The 25,199-nt window shown below is 40.6% G+C and overlaps 1 pseudogene; it reads left to right on the top strand.

The window, feature by feature from the left end:
* The first annotated feature begins 20,892 nt into the window (after window positions 1-20,892).
* LOC145095193 (uncharacterized) lies at window positions 20,893-24,208 on the top strand (annotated as a pseudogene).
* The last annotated feature ends 991 nt before the right edge of the window (window positions 24,209-25,199 follow it).

Here is a 25,199-nt window from a genome sequence, read left to right as displayed (position 1 = left end):
TAGGATCGCTAGATCACTGAACCTATTGGTGTAAGTTGTTATGTCTGTACCTTTCATGGTAAGGCCCCAAAGCTCTTGCTCGAGCTTTTGTACTTCACCCCTCGGGCAGTACTCTTGCATCATTGTCGATTTTAGATTCTCCTAGCCCATTGAGTTAGCCGCTGTAAGAGTCAGTGAATTAACATGACCGTTCCACAATGTGAGAGCTCGGTCAGAAAAGGTGCAGGCAACAAATTTCACCTTGCTCCCTTCAGGGCATGAGTAGATTTCAAAGACAACTTCGGTTTTCTCAATCCATTGAGTTAGAGCCATGACTCCCCCTGTTCCATTAAAGGTTCTAGGTTTTCCATTTGTGAAGTCCTTATAAGTACACTCCCGTGGGTGTCTAAGAATTTCACCATGATTGGAGGGATGAGCACCGCTCCCACATCCGTTGGCACCAATTGTATTTATATGTGATATAGCAGCTGCCACAGCTGCAGTGACTGCTGCCTGAAACATAGCAGCGTCAAACCGTGGAGGTGGTGGCAGAGGTGGTGTCGGTGCTTCATTTACATTGACATGTTTCAGATTCTTTCATGGAGGCATCTTTTGCTTCAAAACATAAAAATGGAAAGGTAGTAAGACATCAATAGCGATAATAAATCAAATGTATTTAAACTAATTAAATAATATGATTATATATTAATATATTAGAACTTATAATATATTAATATAAAATCACTAGTATCCTTTTTCCTCATTTTGTCTATCCAATTATCCCGATGCCATGCAACCCAAATGGACCATGCCGGGTCGGGTCAAGTCTTACCAATTATAGTTATGGACTTAGACATTAATCCAACAGTCTCCCACTTGGATAAGTCTAAAACTATTATTGCATATGACTTCAAGAACCAACTGGCAATCGTAGCGCTCAAAAGCTTCCGTCGAACTCTGACCTTGCCGATGATCTTTGACCTTTGTCAATGACTTGTCCATTAGATAAGTGATCATATATTCCTCTATTCTAGATATCATATGGACAAAGACATGGATTATTGTAACATCCCGGAATAGCAAGAGTAGAGTTGAAGGGCTAAAAGTGTTATTTGGGAAAGAGCGACTCGGCGAGTCCATGGATGGACTCGGCGAGTAGAGTCGCGGCTTGGTCGCGTGTTAAGTAGCCGACTCGGCGAGTCGATGAGATGGACTCGGCGAGTAGGCGCTGAGTGGAGAAAGCCATAATTCTCGGGGTTGAGCCCTATTTAAAGAACATTATATCCTTCCCCCAGCCTCTTTATTCCCTTTTGAAGTCCAGAAACCCTAGAAAGTGTGATTGAAGAAGATTGGAGTGTATTTGGAGCATTGGAGGAGTTTGTTGAAGGAATCTTGTGAGATTGAAGGCTTGGGGCAAGGGGCTTTGCTTGGATTCGAATTTCATTGCAGTTGGGGCATCCATTGGAGGTAACATCTCGTTCTTGGATTGATTGTATGTTGTTTCTTCATTTTAGGGTTTGTGGGATCTAGTCTATGGGTGAAATTGGAAGTCTAGAGGTTAGATCTGAGGTTGCTACCTCAGATCTGAAATGGAGAAGAATCAGAGAGCATGAAAGTCCCTGTGTTGGACTGTTTAGTGAAGCTTGCATGTCCCAAACCCTAGTTATAAGTGAATAAGGCCTAGATCTCTTTGGATTCACGTAAAGTTGGCCACTTTACGTGATGGATGAGTTGTATGAGACTAGACCTATGTTTTGGATCATTTGCATGGCCTGGAATGCTTCTGAGTGGATTCAGACCGGTGGTACTCGGCGAGTCACATGAGTGGACTCGATGAGTTGCTTGAAGATGAGCTGGAACTCGGCGAGTTGGAAGAACAACTCGGCGAGTTGGATGAAGATGGCCTGGAACTCGGCGAGTTGTATGAACAACTCGGCGAGTAGGTTGATGATAGTCTTAGACTCGGCGAGTCTGTTCTTGGACTCGGCGAGTCTTGTCGAAGAGTCCCGATATTCCCTGGTTGAGTCAAGAATCGGTGAGTCAAGGGATGACTCGGTGAGTTGTGTGCAAGGGGACTCAGAGTTGTTGGACTCGGCGAGTCTCGGAGTGACTCGGCGAGTTAGGTCGCGGATTGAGTGAAGTTCTGATTATAGAAACTCGGCGAGTCATAGAGTTGACTCGGCGAGTAGAGTCAGTCAGGGGTTGACTTTGACTGAGGACTTTGATTTTGACCAAGGGTTGACCGTTGACTTTTAGGGTTTGGTCAGCGATGTGGCCTTTGGGCCAAGAGAGGGGTAAAATAGTCTTCTACCCTTAAGAGGGTGCATTGAGAGGATTGATTATAGTCTCGAGAGTTATAGTCATGAGAGTTTTGCCTTACGTGTTAGGCGGTGGCGAGTTCGAGATCCGAGTATGGAGATATCTGCTTTCTGCTTGCCAGGTGAGTCTTCTCACTATACTTTACCTTGAGTAGATAACCAGAGTTATGTGACAGAGTATTTGTATGCTATGTATGTTATGTGTTGTACTGCATTATTTCTATGTGATTTATGCTGTGCATGTTTGCAGAGTTGGAACCGAAGGGTTCCTAGAGTTAGAACCGGAAGGTTCACAGAGTTAGAACCTGAGGGTTCACAGAGTTTGGGTGCACGGACCCATAGAGTTATAGCCTCGAGTGGCTTATATGTGTTATGTGTGTGGTATTTTGGGGAACTCACTAAGCTTCGCGCTTACAGTGTTTTGTGCTATGTTGTTTTCAGGTTTCTTTCAGTACTACGGTACGACACCGGCTTGATTGTACACACCAGAGCAAGAGTCATATTTTGGAGGATCCTGGTTTTCTATGCAAGTGAAAATGGAGCTATGTTTTGTAATTTGATTATGAATGAGATTTTTTTTAACAAGTGTTCTAAGAATAAAATGATTATTTAAAATGAAAATTTTGTCTTGAAATTTACGGTGTTACAATTATAATCATTCTCTCTGTCCATTTGTTGTTTCCCGATTTCCGATTTATGACGACTGACTAATTGAACAAATCAAATCAGTCCTGGCCCGGCCGAGTACTTCCATTTGTCATCATCAAATCATCGAGGGGCCCACAGATATCGCTTTTATCCCGAAGGTAAAAGGAATGGATAAACTTCGGCTCATATGGCTTGTTCTACTACTTGTTGAATCATACACAAAGGCACGTTTTATAACACCGAGTTACCGAATGCGTTTTCGTGCAATCAATGTACAACCAACTCATAGTAACAACTCATATCTCTAGGTTTGAAGAATATAAGATATTATCATCTCATGATCACTCGTGATAAAATCCATGAAGTGATTCCAATGAGCACGGGTTGAATCTAATACTCAGAACTTATGAGCACTCATGAGTGTTGTAGCCCTTTGTCCAACATCTTAGACCTCTACAAGCCAACCCATGACAGTCTTGATTCATATCTACTTCCAACATATGACCGACAGTGGATGGTTTGAATAACTTAGTCATTCTGGAGGGATAACTTAGTTTATCCTGGAAGTCAAAACATGCAAAATGAAACACAAGAATAATTGAATCCAATATGGTATCAAAACCTATGAACATAAATAAAACACCTTTTATTTATCACCATATGATTACACATTATTCATTATATACTGTTTCAGCTATCAACTTTATTCTTGAATTTAAAACAATAGTTGTCCCATGCTCCAAGCATGTACACTATGTTTTCTAAACACTAGTCATGCCATACACCAAGTATGCATACTATGTTTGTCTATGATCTTTACTTTGTGAATTAGATCAATTGAACATAACTTCAATGATTTTCTTTTCACACTCCAAAATCCCTACTGCAAATGCAAGAATTCCAAATTCATGCCATTTACTGAAATCTGTTAGATTCTAAACTTATATGCATCGATCCTCTTGTAATGATTATGCACAAATTCATAAAGACTTGGCAACAATCATTACAGGAGATCAGCTCCTTGGAAACATCCTTCCTACATTAAGTTTCCTTAATCTTACACAAATTGAAATTTATAACTTTGAAACATTTCCAAATTCCATTTTGACTATCACTTCTGAACAAGAGTTGCCTCCTTACAGATTATGTCAATATGGTCCTTCCAGAATTATCACTATACTTCCAACTTTCCTTGAGCAACCAATCTTTGGTAAACCTTAGATTGTCCTTGACAATTGCTTAATCATTTTAGTCATATCCAGTTTAGACCTTTTCCTTTCTTAATGCCCCAGGCATTTGGAAAATTTTAGAAAGGATGAATATAGCACATGTAATCGATCCTATATCCGAAGCATATGAGACACGATTCATGATGTCTCACATAAAGACTAAACCAGTCTTTTGCTATAACATTTCCATTTCTATTTGCCAAGTTCTCACGATTCAGTTTATGAAAAGGGATGCCGTAATCATAATCGAATTTTAGAACGCAAATAATGGACCCATATACAGAATTTCCTTATGTTGAGCCATTCTAACATGAAATTCATATATATATATATATATATATATATATATATATATATATATATATATATATATATCCTTGACTAAATGATTAAAACCTCACGATCTAAGATTATATATTTGAGATGAAGTATAATTTCCTCTCCCTTAATTATAGCAAAACAACTTTTTCACAATTGAAACCTTTTGTTTTCTATAATTAACATTGCTAACTTGCAATACTTCATCATAATTATCATGCTCCCACTAACATGGTGATTATTAGCATAACACTTATGGTCCCACTAGCTTTGACATGTACTCAGAAATTAGCTGGACTTCTAGAAATCAATACTTTGTTGACTTTCTTACCAAAGTTCAGATTTCTGATACTAGATTGTTTTGATAAAACTTTATCAAAATCATACACCTTCCCTTAGACAGCACACTTTTGTGTCTAAACAATTATGAAGAGGGATGCCGTAATCATAATGGTTAGACCTTTTTGCCATTTCTCACAAGTCCAGGTTAGTGTGCCGGTAAACCACACACGCTCCACTAACGACTTGAGAATGAAAATATCACAATTGCTATCTAACTAAAATCTACTTAGTGAAAGTGTTTCCTCACCATCATTTTCATGAATCAGAGAGAAACCTTATGACACTTAGATTTAATGGTGTATGTGTTCTTATCCATGTGAATTGTCAAAACCATAGTCACAAGACAAGGATAATGACAAATCCAAACTCATATGGACTGAACTCAATCTTAATTTCTTGCCATCTGGCAGCTCAAGGGTCTGCCATTGCTTCCAAGTTTTTGTGCAACCAATTGAGAACTCTAAGAACTCATATGCAAAGCCAACTTTAATTGGAATGGGCACAGAATATGTCAACACGATAGGTTAAAAACCTCAAGTCGTGTGCTAGTGAAGAACTTCAGGTTTTATTCTTGATTAGTTCTTGAGACTTTCAAGACCTTTAAGACTCCCACTGTCCTCTTGACAAATAAGACTCTTTTGTCAAATATTCAAGAGATAGTGTAGATTCTAATCAAGACAAACACTTCTCACTATTAGCCTTAGTTGGTCTTTGTTTTATCTAAAACGTCACAACTTACCAATTTCAAATGTACAAGAGTAGGATACTTTTACTCTTACATTTGACAAGTGTTTTAAACCTTCTTTAAGACATGTCACTCAAGTTACAATTTTAGAGTATAACTCTAAGAATTGTTTTTTGGAAGGAAGTATTACTCATCTTCTTGATTTAACCATTTCAACAATTCAAGATTCCTCTTCTTAGTCATAAGAATGCACTAAGATTCCTTTAGAGAAATAATCGTGCTATGGTTTCTTAATCATTAAGATGATCACAAAACTGATACTAAAGTACTCTCCCATCTTTTCAGATTTGAGAAACTTTTATCTTTCTGCCTAAGTTGATTCATCTTATTCGCTTTGCCTTACATTGGAACTGTAACGTCCCGAAATTCAAGACTAAAAATCTCTTTTAATAAAATATTACTTAAAGTAAAATCATCAATTCAAAGCATAATCAAAGTAATAGTTTCCAAAACACATGTTCGTTATCAGAGTAAAACATTCCCAGGCTGACTAATCTATGGTGTGTGCCATGCGATCATCCCGAGCTCCATCATCCGCTACCAGAAGTACCTGAAACCAAAACTGAAAACCGTAAGCACGAAGCTTAGTGAGTTCCCCCATCATACCTCATACCATACAATCACATAACATAGACATATTGTCAGGCATACCTGGGTGCCCGACCTACCCCTTCGGTCCTCTCGACCGGATACTGACTAGTATATCTGGGAGCTTACCTCCCCTTCGGTCCTCTCGACCGAATACTGACTAGCATATCTGGGTGCTGGTCTCCCCTTCGGTCCTCTCGACCGGATACTGACTAGCATATCTGGGTGCTGGTCTCCCCTTCGGTCCTCTCGACCGGGTGTTGGGGACTATTTCACCCCTACTACTACCACATAACACATATATCACATAATCTATCTAGCATGGCTGGGCCTGACCGCCCCTTCGGCCCTATCAACCGGTAGTCTGGGGGACTATCTCCCCCTACTGCCTCTAACTCATATAATAGATCATGCTAGCATGTAAACATAATATCGCATACTGTCAGACGTATCTGGGGTGTCTGACTACCTTTCGGTCCTAACAACCGGTCTCAACTGATGAGTCATGGAACCCCGTCCATGCTCCTACTGATAGTGAGATACGGGCCCAACCCACACTCACTATTTCCTAACTTGGGCCTCGCCCCTGATCTTCTGCTAATGAGATGTGGAACACCATCCACACCCTGCTATTGGTGAGATACGGGACCTCACCCACACTTACCTCCCTACCAGGCACATACAAGTATCACACCGACAACAAGTATAAACTATCAATAAACCATTCCTTGGGCACTCGCCCGCTAACATTGGACCTCGTCCTAAATATCATACTAGCATACTATGCCTAGGGCTAACCCCTGGGTCTTCTACACATAACTTCATGGGCCGGCATTGTGGCCGTAGACCTATTCACACAAAGGGAAACTCACCTGCACTGGCTGAACTCGCTGATGATCCCACTAGCTGCTGACCGGAAATTCCCTGAACTCCTGCTCCACTAGTTCCCCGAGCTATCATTATCAATGCAACACTTAGTCTAACTGACCCCCGACAGTCACCCAAGTCAGCTCTGGCCAAAGTCAATGTCCTGGTCAAAGTCAACCTTCCAGGTCAACCCTACTCGCTGAGTCCACCTACTGACTCGCCGAGTTCATATGCTCAAAGTCCTTCCAATCGCGACTCGAATCATCGATTCAGTCCATGACTCTCCAAGTCTACCGATTTCCGAGTCCTGACCTGTCCAACTCACCGAGTCTCCACTCAACTCACTGAATCGAGTCTCAACTCGAAGGGTTTGGGGTTTCGCGACCTGACTCGCCGAGTCCAAGAACAGACTCGCCGAGTTGTTCTTCCAACTCGTCGAGTTCATGCCCAACTTCATCTGACTCGATGAGTTGTTCATCCCACTCGTCGAGTTCCTCCTCATCTTCATGCTACTCGCCGAGTCCACTCGAATGACTCGCCGAGTCCATTCAGATCTACATACATGCAGAGGACTTTTGAGTCATGCATGGACTCCAAACTGTAGATCCACCCTTCCCATGCCTATTCCTCACATAAAGTTGCAAACTTTACGTGTAGAGATGGAGATCTAGGTAAAATACACCATAAACTAGGGTTAGGCCAAAAGGCTCCAAAATCAACTCAAGGGCTGATACTTTGTGCTTCTCTAGTCCATAACACGCTTGGATCTGAAGTAGCAACTCCAGATCCGGCTTCTAACTCAAATGGGTGACCAACCATGGCTTAAAAGCCCCAAATCTCACAACCAACATAGATTTAAAGGAAGCGAAACGACTTAATACCTTCAAATGCTCAGAAAGGCTCCACAAACTCCAGATATAAAGCCAATACTTGAAGCTTCACTGATTCCCTTCTTTCTTCTTTCTTCAAATCACCCAAAAATGGCTTGGAAGCTTGAATGCACAATAATTGGGACTTAGGGTTTGTTTTCTGAATGAGGAAGGCTCTAAGGAACCTTAATGGAGAGGATAAGGAGCTGAAATAGCGCTCAAAGTCCCGGATTTAGGGTTTTCTTCGCACAGACCAGACTCGCCGAGTCTCCTTGGCCGACTCGCCGAGTCGGTCACTTACTCCTCGGCCCGAATCCCGCTCGAACTCGCCGAGTTCCTCCTTGGACTCGCCGAGTCCCTCCTTAAAGTTAAGGTTTCCTTTCCTTTCTTGGCCTTCAGAACTTTGGGTGTTACAACTCTCCCCCACTTAAACTAAACTTCGTCCTCGAAGTTTGCTATGGCCACCGCCTGCGATCTGCCTCCAATATCCCACCAATTATTCCAACATCCGCTGCCTACCTTCGCTGGCCTTCCGCTCGGTCATTCCGACTAACACTAACCCTTGCGGATAATAATCCTGGGTCAACCCTGACCCTGAACATCCTAAAAGCACAACTTACTCAACCGACAATCCTTCTAGTACCTTCTGAATACTGCACTGATCCCATAGGGATTCACCCTTTCTTACCTCGCGCGATTTCCTTGCCTCCCCAAGGCAACGCTCCAAAACTAACTATTTCCTCTGCCGCCGTGAAGGTCCTATGCTTCGCCAACTCCATCACCCCTGCTACTACCAGCATGGGTCATCACCGTCAGTAACCACTGACACTCCTCTCTATCGAAACTTGGTGTGGAGCACCTCTCGATCAACTAACTGAATTCCACCATACACTGCATACCCGCACTGCTACTGACTGCAAAATGCTGCTATTCCTTGTCTGCCTCCCGAATGAACTGAGACCACTTTGGTCCTTACCAATCTATCAATATCTGGATTACCGGCTCCTACCGGTCACTAAGCCCAAACACAACTCCTAGTCGCTCCCAGCGACTTTCGAAGAAACTTCGACCACCTATAACTGCTCAATCTAATCTGCCATTCAGGCACTACAAATGTGGGATCCCCGATCCCCTAACTCGACACTAAAGTCCTTACCAGGTCCCACCTGTGCTGCTAAAACTCACGGGCCTCGCCCACGGGTCCCACCTGCCTCTAACCTTCTAGTCCCACTAGTCTAACCACTCTCGCTCGGCCCTCGCCCACAGGTCTCACCCAACCATACTACTGAGCAACCCTGCTCTTAGGTCTCACCTACACTGCTAATCTCATACGGGCCTCGCCCACGGGTCTCACCCAACTATATCCTGGAGCGGCCTCTCCCAAGGTCTCACCTCGTTAGGGCTATACAGGCAAACTCCCTATCATTCTCATCCACTATCCATTCCTGATCCCTACCTGATCACTAGGAGATAAGGGCCTCGCCCCAACTCCGCTAACGAAGCTACTAAGGAATGCTACGACTTACCCGTAGTCTTACATCACCATCCATTGCTGACTGCTAGTGAATGCTACGGCTGCCCCGTCGTCTTACAACACTTCCACCACTGACCGCTAGTGAATGCTACGGCTGCCCCGTAGTCTTACATCACTTCCTACCATTGACTGCTAATACGAAGGCACCCATGTGCCATCAGCTCTCAAGATCCTTATTCCGACTCCCTCGAGTCCTACGGGCGATCCACAACCTGAATTCCCAACCACGTACTAACCATTACCATCACACGCACTAATTGATGGGGAGTTTCTCACACTCCCAACCCTGAATCCTCAATCCATCAAACGTTGAACTACTTCTTTTCCTTCTCGGAGGTCACGTACTCATTCTGGGTCTGCGTGCTCCTAACTGGGCACACTCAGAGGATTCTCCCCCACTTCGATCCTGCTTACCCCTTGCTGCTCAATACTCAAAAGAAATCCCGATCTTTGCTACCATTCCATAATCAATCTGCTAAGGAACCCAAGATTACCATAGCTAGGGATCTAACCAATCCATCTCTAACACTATGCGACTCCGAACTAGCGAGACGTACCAAATCCCTCCCAAGCATGCTACAATTACTGCATCCTTTGTAACCTTCTCCAACAGTGCACATCCCCTAACTACCAATCGAATATCCAAGGTATGAAGATGGCATATAACTCGATCACAGTCAACCACTAAAAATAAAGTACTCATACCGATAATGATGTAGAACCATAACAATATAATCATGCACAAATAAAAGAACTAAAAACGGAAATTGCATATCTGCAACGTCCGGCGCTGCTCGCGTCTCCAAGGTAGCCATCTGAAAAGCCCTGCCTCCTATCGCAGGCGCCTCTGCACGGCCCTGCCGGCCGTCTGTGATCCTCAAGGTTGTAGGGGTAGGTGCTATCACCCATCCTGCCGAAAGCAAACTGGGACACTGGGCCTTCTTGTGGCCCCGCTGGTTGCAGTGAAATCATATATAGTCGGATCCCTTTGTGGTGGTAACAGTACAATCCCTGCTAAAATGACCAGTCCGACCGTACTTGAAGCAGCCAGACTCACTACCGCTACCACTCCTGCACGCGCCCCTGTGCGCCCTGCCACACTTCCCGCACCGACTGCGGTCTTGATAATCCCTCGATCTTGAATCCGATCCCTTGGGCCTTTTGCCCAAACCCGCAGCTACCTGAATCCTCAACCGGATTCCTCTTCCGGATCTGCTCCAAATCAATTTCCCTTTCCCTAACCCGAGAAATCATATCTTCCAACGTCTTACATATGGATCTGCTCACGAACTCCCTGATATCATCCCTCAACATCTCATGGTATCGGGCCCTCTTCATTTCCTCATCCGCGACATATTGCGGTACAAGAAGAGCCCTCTCCCTGAACTTGGCGGTGATCTCTGTCACATTCTCAGTGGTCTGCGTCCATCCTGAAACTCTCGTGCCAACTACTGCACCTTAATATTCAGCGAAAACTCCGCCCTGAACCTGTCCGAGAAATCGCTTCAAGTCATCGCGCCCAATGCGGCATCATCCCCCAAAGCATGACCAACCTCTTCCCACCAATCCCTCGCTTCGTCCTTCCGAATACAGGAAGCGAGTCTGACCTTGTCCCCCTCAGGACTCTGGCTCATACAGAATGCATTGGCAACATCAGCCAACCATCTGCTGCTAGCGATGGGGTCCCTAGCCCCATGATAATCTGGTGCCCCGCAAGCCCTGAACTCTCGGAATGTCAAGGTACGCGCTCCCATCAATGCCATCATCTCAGTACGGAAGGCTCCCAGCCTCTCATCCAAGATCTCCAATATACCCTCCTTGACCATGCCAAAGATCACAGGAGTCTGGTCTAGAATACTGTGCATAACCTCAACTGATATCGACTCCCTCATTCGCTCCTCGAGCTGCTCGGCTCCTGAATCCGAGCCTGATCCCTCTCCGGCGCCTGATCTGCCCGCTGATCTCTCTCACAAGGCCACCATGCTGGAAATACATCACAACCACTATCAAACTACTTATCACTACTGCGAGACCAACACATGCACTACCAGGTTCCCAGTCTTGTCTCGGCCGTTCCCGAATCGAGTATGGATCCTCTGCTTTCAGTAGTACGGGCCCATACTACCTTCCACATCTATCCGTACTCTCCTCAAGAACTGCCTTGACTCCACCAGGTCCCTTTTCTGCTACTTCTGCTCCCAGCACTACCTCATCCTAGGCTGACCCTAAGGAAACCTCTGACCCAACTCAAACCAGTCCTCAGCTGCTGAAGGCCTCCTCGCGATGCCAATTAGCCATCACCTGGATACCATCACATGTGACGAGGCTCAGATAATCCTTCGAGTAACAGACTCGTCCCTACAACAGTTAGACTCAAACAAGAGCTGCGCCATAGGGCCAAATCCAGCACTCTGAGATTATTCAACCCTGATCACATGTGACGTGGCGTATCCACTTAATGGCTAACTCCCATCACTCAAAATCCCACATTACACAAAGCAAGCAGCATTCAGACAAGGGGAAAATCTAACCACAACATACTCAAGCAGTCATATCCACATAGCAAGAATCTGAACTAGCATGCAACACAAACTCATAAACTCAGGCATAACCTAAGAAGGCTATCCTACTACTGTCTAATCAACTCTATCATGCAGCTCAAAGCACATAATCAGGCACATAAGGCATCCTCCCTAGATCCTTGTCCTATTCTAGCATGTTGTTCTACTAACTGATAATCAAATCATAAACTTGTATGGGTATTTTGGGGTACTTACTTGAGCTCGGCTGATTGCATGCACCGCACCCTTTTTCTCTTTTCAAAGTTATTTTCTTTTTGAATTCTTTTTGCTTTTCTAAAACCGTTTTCTTTTTCAAAACTCTCTTTTTACAAAACTGTCTTTCCATTTGAAACTTTTATACCAATTCCTCAGTTTGAGTTCAAACACACCCGAGAGCATGTCCGAATCCCTCAAACCAAGACTCTGATAACAATTTCTAACGTCCCGAAATTCAAGACTAAAAATTTCTTTTAATAAAATATTACTTAAAGTAAAATCATCGACTCAAAGCATAATCAAAGTAATAGTTTCCAAAACACATGTTCGTTATCAGAGTAAAACATTCCCAGGCTGACTAATCTATGGTGTGTGCCATGCGATCATCCCGAGCTCCATCATCCGCTACCGGAAGTACCTGAAACCAAAACTGAAAACTGTAAGCACGAAGCTTAGTGAGTTCCCCCATCACACCTCATACCATACAATCACATAACATACACATATTGTCAGGCATACCTGGGTGCCCGACCTACCCCTTCGGTCCTCTCGACCGGATACTGACTAGTATATCTGGGAGCTTACCTCCCCTTCGGTCCTCTCGACCGAATACTGAGGAGCATATCTGGGTGCTAGTCTCCCCTTCGGTCCTCTCGACCGGATACTGACTAGCATATCTAGGTGCTGGTCTCCCCTTCGGTCCTCTCGACTGGGTGCTGGGGACTATTTCACCCCCTACTACTACCACATAACACATATATCACATAATCTATCTAGCATGGCTGGGCCTGACCGCCCCTTCGGCCCTATCGACCGGTAGTCTGGGGGACTATCTCCCCCTACTGCCTCTAACTCATATAATAGATCATGCTAGCATGTAAACATAATATCGCATACTGCCAGACGTATCTGGGGTGTCTGACTACCTTTCGGTCCTAACAACCGGTCTCAACTGATGAGTCATGGAACCCCGTCCATGCTCCTACTGATAGTGAGATACGGGCCCAACCCACACTCACTATTTCCTAACTTGGGCCTCGCCCCTGATCTTCTGCTAATGAGATGTGGAACACCATCCACACCCTGCTATTGGTGAGATACGGGACCTCGCCCACACTCACCTCCCTACCAGGCACATACAAGTATCACACCGACAACAAGTATAAACTATCAATAAACCATTCCTTGGGCACTCGCCCGCTAACATTGGACCTCGTCCTAAATATCATACTAGCATACTATGCCTAGGGCTAACCCCCGGGTCTTCTACACATAACTTCATGGGCCGGCATTGTGGCCGTAGACCTATTCACACAAAGGGAAACTCACCTGCACTGGCTGAACTCGCTGATGATCCCACTAGCTGCTGACCGGAAATTCCCTGAACTCCTGCTCCACTAGTTCCCCAAGCTATCAGTATCAATGCAACACTTAGTCTAACTGACCCCCGACAGTCACCCAAGTCAGCTCTGGCCAAAGTCAATGTCCTGGTCAAAGTCAACCTTCCAGGTCAACCCTACTCGCCGAGTCCACCTACTGACTCGCCGAGTTCATATGCTCAAAGTCCTTCCAATCGCGACTCGACTCGCCGAGTCAGTCCATGACTCGCCAAGTCTACCGATTTCCGAGTCCCGACCTGTCCAACTCACCGAGTCTCCACTCGACTCACTGACTCGAGTCTCAACTCGAAGGGTTTGGGGTTTCGCGACCTGACTCGCCGAGTCCAAGAACAGACTCGCCGAGTACAAGGCAATCTTCATCCAACTCGCCGAGTTCATGCCCAACTTCATCCGACTCGACGAGTTGTTCATCCCACTCGTCGAGTTCCTCCTCATCTTCATGCTACTCGCCGAGTCCATTCAGATCTACATACATGCAGAGGACTTTTGAGTCATGCATGGACTCCAAACTGTAGATCCACCCTTCCCATGCCTATTCCTCACATAAAGTTGCAAACTTTACGTGTAGAGATGGAGATCTAGGAAAAATACACCATAAACTAGGGTTTAAGGCCAAAAGGCTCCAAAATCGACTCAAGGGATGATACTTTGTGCTTCTTTAGTCCATAACACGCTTGGATCTGAAGTAGCAACTCCAGATCCGACTTCTAACTCAAATGGGTGACCAATCATGGCTTAAAAGCCCCAAATCTCACAACCAACATAGATTTAAAGGAAGGGAAACGACTTAATACCTTCAAATGCTCAGAAAGGCTCCACAAACTCCAGATCTAAAGCCAATCCTTGAAGCTTCACTGATTCCCTTCTTTCTTCTTTCTTCAAATCACCCAAAAATGGCTTGGAAGCTTGAATGCACAATAATGGGGACTTAGGGTTTGTTTTCTGAATGAGGAAGGCTCTAAGGAACCTTAATGGAGAGGATAAGGAGCTTAAATAGCGCCCAAAGTCCCAGATTTAGGGTTTTCTTCGCACAGACCAGACTCGCCGAGTCTCCTTGGCCGACTCACTGAGTCAGTCACTTACTCCTCGGCCCGGATCCCGCTCGGACCCTCCGAGTTCCTCCTTGGACTCGTCGAGTCCCTCCTTAAAGTTAGGGTTTCCTTTCCTTTCTTGGCCTTCAAAACTTTGGGTGTTACAGGAACCTTTTCCAATGTCTCAGAGTTACACTTAAGCTTGTAAGTATAATAATATTTATTGAGCTTTAGTAAACTATGATGAATAGTCTCATTGATTATTTGTGGTGGACTTAACCAGTGCACAAGAATGTGTACTCGATCCTTTAGTCCTTTACTTGACTCACACATCCATGTGAACAAGTAGTTAGTCTTAATTTTTCCAATGCTTGAAAGTTCTCATCCATCATGCTATATAACTTTCATGATTCCAAGTTTCTGTCCAATTGAACCTTGGGTGATGAGAATCTTTCCTTATTTGGTAATATTAGACACTACCACAACCGAAAGAATCAAATCCATTTTTCCAATATTGCTATCAATGGAATCTTATAAGCAACAACTTTTCACAAATACCATTGTAAGGATACTTAAAATAAATAAAATCAAAACCTTTTTGTTTTATTTTAAAACTTTGCGGAAAAACTTATCCTTACAATCCATATGAAAACCTTGTTGTTATCTATTCCTAAGCAATATAAATATCATAAGTCTTAAGTAATAGCCCAAAATTCTGATCACCGAACCATGCGATTGAAATCCATCTTCGCGATCAAAATCAGCATGTACTTAATAGAGTTAGACAATGGACTTTACCTGAAGTTGAGTCAAACTTATTGACTTTACCATCCTTAGGTAAATTTGGCAGCTTCACAACCAATGCCCTTCCTTTGGCAATAGTTACCTATGGACCCTCTATAATGTGACTATCTCAGACTTATCCTCTCTCTTTACCAATTGGTCAACCGAGTTGACTATGGCCGATCCATTTCCATTGGGAAGAGAATGCTTTTCTAGATTTCCTGTGTCACTATTGTCCCTGTCCATAAAGTTTTGGGAAGTTGATCTCCTAATAAAATTTGCTTTACTAGTACACCAAATCATTTCTGATTTAGCAGCACCAAGCAAATAGATAAGATCATTAAGGGTCTTGTCAGAGTCTGTTTCATAGGAGTCCCAAAGGAATTCACTATGTGACTTAGAAAGTGATTGAATCACCAACTTTCTCAAGACTTTGACACCCAACTCTCCCGGCTTGTCAATATGTGACTTCATCTCCAAGATGTGATCACACCTAGACCTTGCCTTACCAATAGGGCTTGAGTGACCTTAAACTTTTTAAGAACTTGTGGGTTAGGGAGAATAATTGGAGGAGGTGAAAGAAGTATGATTTCCATGGGACATCATCTTTATTTAGGAAAGCTTGTTTCAAGAGATTTGGGAAGATCATAAATGTCTAAACCATACATATTTTGGGAGATATTCTAGATAGTTGATCTTAAGTCCTTAATATGACACCCAATATGAAATATTAAGGCTAGGACCCAACAAACTATTTTATAACTTAGAAGAGGGATGCCGTAATCCAAGCTATAAAATATTTGAAGGTAGGTGAATGACGATTCACCAATTTCCACCAAGATAAACGAAATGTATTATTAGGTTTTAATTGGATTTGAAACTCCTAGATATTTGAGATTCATTGAACTGTTCAATGGCATGTTTCAATCTCGATTGTGCCCTCTCAAGTTTGTGACTGGGATGTCGAGGATCACAAACAAGGTGTGAATAACCATGCAAATTGACTTGGTATCCTTAATTTTATCACCTACTCGATGTGCCGGTTAACCACACACGCTCCATCGATACTATGATAAACATTAAGTTACCCTTTGCCTACCTTGTTAAATACGAGTTAGTGTGCCGGTTAACCACACACGCTCCACTAACCGACTTAAACAAAGTGCAAAGTGTAATTTCATGGATTAGCACCCTACTCACATTTTCCTAAGTAACTAAGATTGGGTATTTATAAGAGTTTAGTCACTTAGTATTTATCATTAATACTTTTAATGAAGGGAGAATTATAGTCCTTGTCCTACCCGTTCGGCTAACGACCCTCCACCGGTCAAGGAAGCGGTGGGTGAGAGTGGACACCCATTAAACTGCCATTTTATAGGCAGTAACCTTATACCCCCCTTATGGACCGGCTTCGTGAATGAGGCCTACTAACGGTAAGACGAATTGCTCTTATACATATATATAAATATTATTAACTTATAATATTATAAAGTATAAGGGTTGAATTTTATCTTTTAAAATTCTAAGGTCTTAACTTGGAATTAAAGTATTCATTAGAGAAAACTTTTCAAATTCCAAAACTTGAGGGAAAGTTTTGAAACTATTCAAAACTCTTGGATTTTCATAACTTATGAGTTTTAATTAAAGCTTTAAAACTTTTAATGAAGAGACTATTAAACATCCATAAGTTGAGGACAAGTTATGGAGTCATAAAAACTATTTATAAGAAAAGACTCTTCATTTTTTTGTAACCTAAGGCATTTTTATGAGTTTTTAAGATTCATAAATGTGACTTTTCATATAACTTGAGGACAAGTTACAAAAACACATTTTATGATAAACTTTTAGATTAATTTGGATTGAAAACAACTAACACATATTTTTCATTAATCTAACAAATAACTCATAAAACAAGGTAACACAAAAAACTTTTGGTAATCCATAACTTATGGAGTTAAATGCTTGTTTTATGATGAAACTTTTCATGTTCCATAACTTAAGAATAAGTTATGGAATTCTTTAAAACATTAACACCAAATTTTGTAACTCCATAAAAACTTTGAATCATTTTTTTAAAAAACTTTTCATATCCATAACTTATGGATGTTTCAAAAAACTCTTTAGATCAAACTTTTAAAACTAATAAAATAATCATATCGTTTTATCTTTTACTAAATTTGACCTAATTCAACTCATATAGCAAATGATTCAAATTTTACAAATAATTAGTTTTTTCACAAAAACAAGTAATTATCTTAAAATTTGACAAACTTCATGTTTTTTTTTCCTTTTTTTCAACTTTGAAAATAAAACATTTGCATCAATATAACAGAAAACAACCCATGGCTCTGATACCACTGTTGGGTTTTGAGCATTCTAACACTCCTAAGTGTACATGCAACCCTAAATACCTTGGATCTATGTTTTCTCTATTATACATGCAAATATGAATATCCAAGGTATTATCCTAACTAGCATACCAAAATATTAATACATAGTAATGTAACAAGTTATAATACATACCTCTTTGTTGTAATCTTGTCTTCATGAAGCTTGAGTGCCTAGTGCCCCAAGTGTGAGACCTCAAATGGTTCACACGACACCATGAACTCTTGGAATAACCTTGAGAATAAGGATACTTTGATTCTCTCTAGTGAAATTGGCTAGCCCTCTTAGTGTACCCACACTAGTGCCAATTTCACCAACCAAGGACCTCTTTATATAGTGTGGAGATTAGGGTTAAACCCTAATACCCATGACCTTTCATTTCTTATGATCCATGGGTTAAACACTCCATGGACTATCCATGAAAGCTTAGCCCAACTTAAATGAACTTGGCCTATCACACATATATATCTAAGAGTCCATATTTAATTAGTTCCTTTTGATCACTTAATTAATTATAAATTAATTCTTGATCAATACTAATTAAATAATATGATTATATATTAATATATTAGAACTTATAATATATTAATATAAAATCACTAGTATCCTTTTTCCTCATTTTGTCTATCCAATTATCCCGATGCCATGCAACCCAAATGGACCATGCCGGGTCGGGTCAAGTCTTACCAATTATAGTTATGGATTTAGACATTAATCCAACAATAAGATGCATGTCGATTTAATTGGTATATTAGATACATAGAGTTCGGAAAATTTGACCTTGTAATAGGTCTACAATATACCAACTAACTGAAAAACTTTGACAGCATACCAACCTATCGAAAAGTGAAATTTCGAGGTCGTACTATTATACATGAAAACATCACTAGTGTATATACATAGACTTAAAACTATATTCAAAAGAGTGAGTAGAGTATGCTCTACTCGTGAGGAGTGTTGTTCGGATTCCTACTAGTTGCAGCCTTGGATTTAGCCAACTGACGTTGTGTTGCGAACATACGCCTTTCTAGTGTCGCTTGGCGTTCTAGAAGTTCTCTAACTTCGGTTTGGCTTGTAGCCAGTTCCCTTTGCTAGGATTAGGTAAGATTCCTGGTTGTCTCATGGTTTTCAATTAGGTGGTGAAGACGAACTGTGTTGACTCTAGTGGTAGCATTAACCTGCACGACTCGGTCAATGGCAGCTCTTTCTTGTTCATCATTACGCGCAACTCGACGAATTAACACCGGAAGGGCTCTGTCTGTTGAGCCTCCTTCTTCAAGGTTGTAAAAGCTTTGATCTCCATTGTAAGGACGGTCCTGACCCTGCTCATGACTCTACTTATCTAAGTTCACTGCCCACTGAGGTGTCGGACCATGGAAATTTTTCTAAGGATTAGGATTTTGGGCAGCTTGAGGTGGGTTATAGGCTTCTGATTCTGAGTCAGAATCTTCTGGAAAATCTTCTTCTATTGGAACTACAGGATCATCTTCTGGTTCTGCGTCGAGCCATCCTCCATTCCCTTGATTGGGAAAGTACGGATCTCCCGACAGATGAAATCCAACCATGTTATCTATGCGAGAATAGGGATATAAGAGACATCTAATAGATTTAACAAAAGTAAGTAAGCAATTTCAAGTTTCCATATAAGAAACTCATAGTTAACAGTTAATGTATTTTGTATGGTATGACTCATACTAGGTCGTTCTATAACCATAAAGTGTTTACTAATTATATATAACTTGGGTCGAATAGACCTTTGAATAAATGATCCTACTCTATATCCACATCTAAACAAGGAAAAGGAAATAAAGCTAAACCACACATTCTAAGTCTATAAAACCTTAATTATATATAACTATAATATATACACTTAATACATATATATCTACCAGTAAGGGTCCTTTGTTTTCACATAGTTGGTTCTTAGTATTATAGTGCCTAAAATACTCCTATAGTATTTTAACTTTATGTCTTGTTCTAGAGTTCTTCTGTATGAGTAGAGTTGGTAAGTTTTAGACTTGTCACAACACTACCATCACTCCTAACACTACTAGAAAAAAGGCCTTTTACGACGCGCAAAATACGACGCTCATTGATCTATGTTACGCAAAGGAGAGTGACATTAGAAAAATGTCATATCTTCAAAAAATTTAAGGATAGAAGACACGCATTATTGCGCGCCCTTAAATTAGTGTCTAAAAAAAACACGGAGGGCACCTATAATAAAATGCGCGTCGTCTAAGGATGTCGCTTTATAATTTTTAATGGAACGCGCGTTCCATCCTTTAACAGTAGGGGGAAATGAAATTCTGAAAAAATTAAAAATCCCGCCTTCCTTTTTGACGCTCCTTCCTTCCCCCTCCCGACATTGACTGCTGCCTACTTCTTCCCTCACTTCTACCTACTGGAACCACCATATCTCCCACTCAATGTTGAAATTGTTAGAAAAAGCCCTAATTATACTCTTAAGTCTAAATACAGAAAAAATAGAAGATGGTGAAGAAGTAGCAGTAGAGGAAGTGGAGGATGAACAGTCGAAAATGGAAGGAATGGAATCAATAGCGTTGTTACTAGATGGGTCAATCTCGGGTCATTTTGTTCAGCTTCCCGAGTCCGTTCATTACCAGATGGGTCAATCTCGTCTTTTCGTCTCGACTTCATATCTCTCTGTAAAGCAACCGACGACCCCCACACCACCATTTGCAAACCCTAAGCCGTCGTCTAAGGATATCCGCTCTTCCTCCTTCCCATTTGACTAATTCTTCATCAGCTCTTGTTGAATTTCTCACACAATCGTTGCTTTTGTTTGATTTCGTTTGATTTTGTCAAATTGCAGGGTTTTTCTGAATCCGTCAACTCCTTCTTTAATCGGCTGATTTTCATCTTGTTTTAATGATTCGTTTACAAAAAGTTTTGTTCTTTTTTTTGTTAATTTATCTTTAATAGAAAAATGAAACAAACTCATTGACTTTTAAATTTGTCTACAAATCGTAGCTTTCGTGACCGGTTTTATTGGTGAGATCGAAGGATTTGTAACTTAGGGTTTTAGTGAAGATGTTGGGCGCTGGATTGCAACATGCCGGCGAAAGCGAGAAGGATTCGTCAGCATCAAGAGAACCTCCGTAGAGCTCAAAGTAACGTTACTCCGCCCCAATCTACGACATCTTCTGTCAGGGAGGAGTCGGAGAATCAACTCATGCAGCCATCAAATCCGGAGCCGTTGGAATCCTCAGTGGTGGCGGTGCCGGCAACATCATCGTTGTGTAATCTTGAACGGTTTTTGGAAACTGTTACGCCTTCTGTTCCTGTTCAACATCTCTCCAAGGTCTGTACCGATATTAATCTTTTATATTGAAATGAGTTGAATTAATTCAAATTAGTCGTCTCAGTTTATACTTGTATTGCTAATTCGTTATATCATGGAGTAAAGTAACTTATAGGAACATTTGGTTTATTCAATTTGAGTATGCGATAGTCAATTAATCAGATTTTTGATTTATAATTTAGTAGTACAATTTACTTTACATTTTAGCTGTGGTTTTCTCTTTCTCCATTGGCACTACTCCGAAATTCATGTTTGAAAGCAAATGAAGTCAGCTTGAATTATTATTCAGTGAGCCCTGAGGGTGGCCTTTCAGTTTTTATGAGTGAACAGAGTTTGCCTTTGATGTTATATTTCTATTGTTTAATCAAGGATTCCATATTTTGACAATCAAAATATATGTGTTTCTGCTAAAGCACACCATCTTCCAAAAAGAATTAGAGTACAATAAAATGGTTAATGTTCAGTAATCATGTATAAACAGGGGTATTGTAGTTGTGTATTTGATCTAAATAATGATTTTACTTGAACTTTATGCCAGCAGAGAACTATGAGAGGATGGAGGACAAGTGATGTGGAATATCAACCATACTTTGTTCTTGGTGATTTGTGGGAATCTTTCAAGGAGTGGAGTGCTTATGGTGTTGGAGTTCCTTTAATATTGAATGAAGCTAATTGTGTGATCCAATATTATGTGCCTTATTTATCTGGAATTCAAATATATGTAGACCATTTGAAGTCTTCAATAAATTCCAGGTACTGGAACAGTAAATATCTTCCTTTCTTCCTCTTTCTTGTTTAGGGTTATGTCAGGCTCCTTTTCAACTAGTAGCATCTATTATGCTTCTTTATGAAATTTAAATAATCTAGTTATTCTGTTGCTTTACAGGCAACTAACTGAGGATATTGATGATAACTCATTTACGGATTCAAGTAGTGATGGGAGCAGTGATTATGAACAGGAAAAGGGTTCTTTACATTATCTAAGGGAGAAGAGTAATAATCATCACCCAAAGAATGACATTCTTCACCGAATGGATCATTTTTCAATGAATGATGAGAACAATGTAGTTCAAGAAGACTTTTCTAGTGATGATAGTGATTCTGCCACCACTCAAAGTTGCTTGATATTTGAGTACATGGAACATAGTTAGCCTTTGGGAACCTTTGTGTGATAAGGTTAGCTTTAAAAAAAACAAAGAAAGTGGGTTTTATTATTTATTTATAAATCATTGGATAATTAGTTTAGTTCTGTTTTCTTGTTGCAACAGATACTTGATCTTGCACAACGCTTCCCTGAAATGAAAAGTCTAAGAAGTTGTGACTTGCTGCCATCTAGTTGGCTTTCTGTCGCTTGGTATGATTGCTAATAAGTACTAGAGTTTGGGAAGGAATGGAATGATTCATTCCATTGCTACAGACCAACCAAATATGATCACAACTCATTCCATTCCTTTGCTGCCATCTAGTTGGCTTTCTGTCGCTTAGTGCATTAGGTCGTATAATATGTTGAAATGTTGATAGATGCAGTTCTAGTTTTTTATTGAATTGATAGATGCAAATATTTCTTTCAGCACACACATAAGGTTTAAAGAAACATTATTGCCTATTTTGTTGTGCAAGACAAGAAACACTATAAGGGTAAAATAGTCATTTATTCTCGTTGAGTCTTTCTTTTTGTATCAAGTCAAAAAGAAACACTCATATGGATAAATGATGTCGGTGAGAAACAGAGACTAACTTGTTTTTTGGATCGAATATATTGTCTGAAGGAGAGAGTAAATGACCTGTTTACCCTTACTCATATGAATAAAATGACTATTTGTTTATAGGTTAGTCAGGATATGGGAATAGAGGCTCCTATACCTATAAGCACAAAATTGGGAGATTTCAATAATATATTTGGAAGAATTATGAGAGCTGCAGAGCATCCTCATTTGAGCATCCCTGAAACTGAAGCTGGGAAAACTCGAAAACATTATAACAGGCTTCTTAACTTATCTCTGATGGTTGTTTCTGGTATGTTTTTAGTAGCTATGTATTTCAAAAGGGTAAAATAGTAATTTACTGTCATTCAGAATCTCACAGACAACAAATTTGTTTTCTGTGGTTATTGCAGTGGGGGCTGCAGTTGCTGTTGTGGGGCTTGCTTCATTGCTGTTGGATAATGTCATACATTAGGCTTCAAATCGCTGGAAATGCAGATCCTGATGGTAGGCACTGATTTCATTGAGTGATTTTGGTAGAAAAACTAGAAATAGAATGAAAGTTCATCTCTTTAACATGGCTTCTTTTATTTTTGTGCTGTTAGGTTACATGACAATTTTGTAGCCAATTTATTATGTGACTTATTAGTTATATATTATGACTTTTTCAGGAAATATTAATGGATTGGTAGCAAGGAAGAAGTTAGCACAAGCTCATTAGTTAGTGGGGTATTGGATTACTCACAATTCAAAGATGTAGATATGGTTATAGAGGTATGATCTTTTAAAAAAAATCAATACTATTTGTTTTATGTCCTAATAGTTTAATCACTAGAGAAAATAGTCAAGTGGCTAAATTAATAAAAACATAAAATATGAACACATAATTTGACAACTCTATTGATGAGCCCAAACAAATGTTGGTTTACCAAAGGAAGAGAAACAAAGCACGCCAAGGGGCAGCCCAATTCACAGGAACATAATCCATGAGAATCACAGAGGGGCAGTTTAGTCTTTTTTACTTTTTTATTGTTATGCACACTTTAGTTGTCCTTTTGTGGTGTTAGCACTATCTGTGTCCAGACAGGCCTTTTGGGGATCACTACCTGTCTGTGAGTATTTAACCCTTTTGTTCCCTGGCTGTCAAGGGCAGAGAATATTGTAGTTATCTTTTTGATTTCTGGAGAGTTTCATTCCTCTCGAAAGAATGAACCATTATCTTTGAATCCAAGTTTTTTTTATTCCATTCTGCTATGTTAATAGTTAGATCTACTGTTTCATTGTTATCCCTGTTTCTTATCATCTATTTGTGAATGCAGGATGTAATTGAGAACATTCCATTGAAGCAAAAAAATCTTCAGTGAAATTGAAAACATTTTTCCTCCTCAATGCATTTTAGCAACCAACACATCCACCATTGACCTCAATTTAATTGGATAAAAAATCAAATCTCAAGATCGAGTTATCGGGGCAAATTTCTTCAGGTTAAACAAAATAATCCACATCTTTATCTTAAGATTATTTAACATTTTCAACTAATATTTTTTTTTTATTAAATGAAATGATTACAATCCAGCTCATGTGATGCCACTACTGGAGATAGTTAGAACAGAAAAGACATCTGCACAAGTGATTCTTAACCTAAATCCCCTAGTTTGCAATAAATTTATTGCAAACTCGATTGACAGACGCTTCTTTTTATGACTTTTCCAACTGTCATTAGGTTAAGAATACACATTTTCACCTATTAATATTTAACGCCCAAATCCCTTAGTTTGCAATAAATATATTTAATCAATCGAGTTACTGTTGTAGGAAGTTAACCCTTGTGAGGACTTGACTGATGATGACATCAGAATTTTTTAAGTGATGGTCTTCAGCCTTCTGAAACCATGATTGGGCACATAGTTGAAATGGAGGTACGTATCATTATCTCTATTTTTTATTTTTATCGTGACATGGCTGAAAATATTGCTTTTTTGGGTAGATGGATTACATAAACACATCACACCCGAATTTTGTGTGTGGGAGTAAAGTTGTGGAGGTTACCTTGCAGCAAGTGAAATCTTCTAAGCTTGCAACAACAGTGTCGAGGCAAAAGGTGTGGTTTATATATCGTTAATAGCTATAATATTATGTTTTATTGTAAGTTTTGTGGTTTTGCATGTTTACTTATATATTTTTCTTGATTGATGTTGTATTTTGTAGGATGGAGTTGAGTCTGAAAAAGCTCCACAATCTGAAAGGGGTATAAAGTCACGTGCAATTCTTTCTAGGCCTGTTAATGGAATTGTCATAGAACAGGTTCTCTTTTTTTGCATTTAACTTTTAAACACGTTTTAGCATTGTTGTTGG

Source organism: Lactuca serriola, chromosome 3 (genome assembly GCF_051521515.1).
Source record: "Lactuca serriola cultivar US96UC23 chromosome 3, Lser_US96UC23_V15, whole genome shotgun sequence".
Lineage (NCBI taxonomy): Eukaryota > Viridiplantae > Streptophyta > Magnoliopsida > Asterales > Asteraceae > Lactuca > Lactuca serriola.
This window is presented reverse-complemented; position numbering and strand designations above follow the sequence as displayed.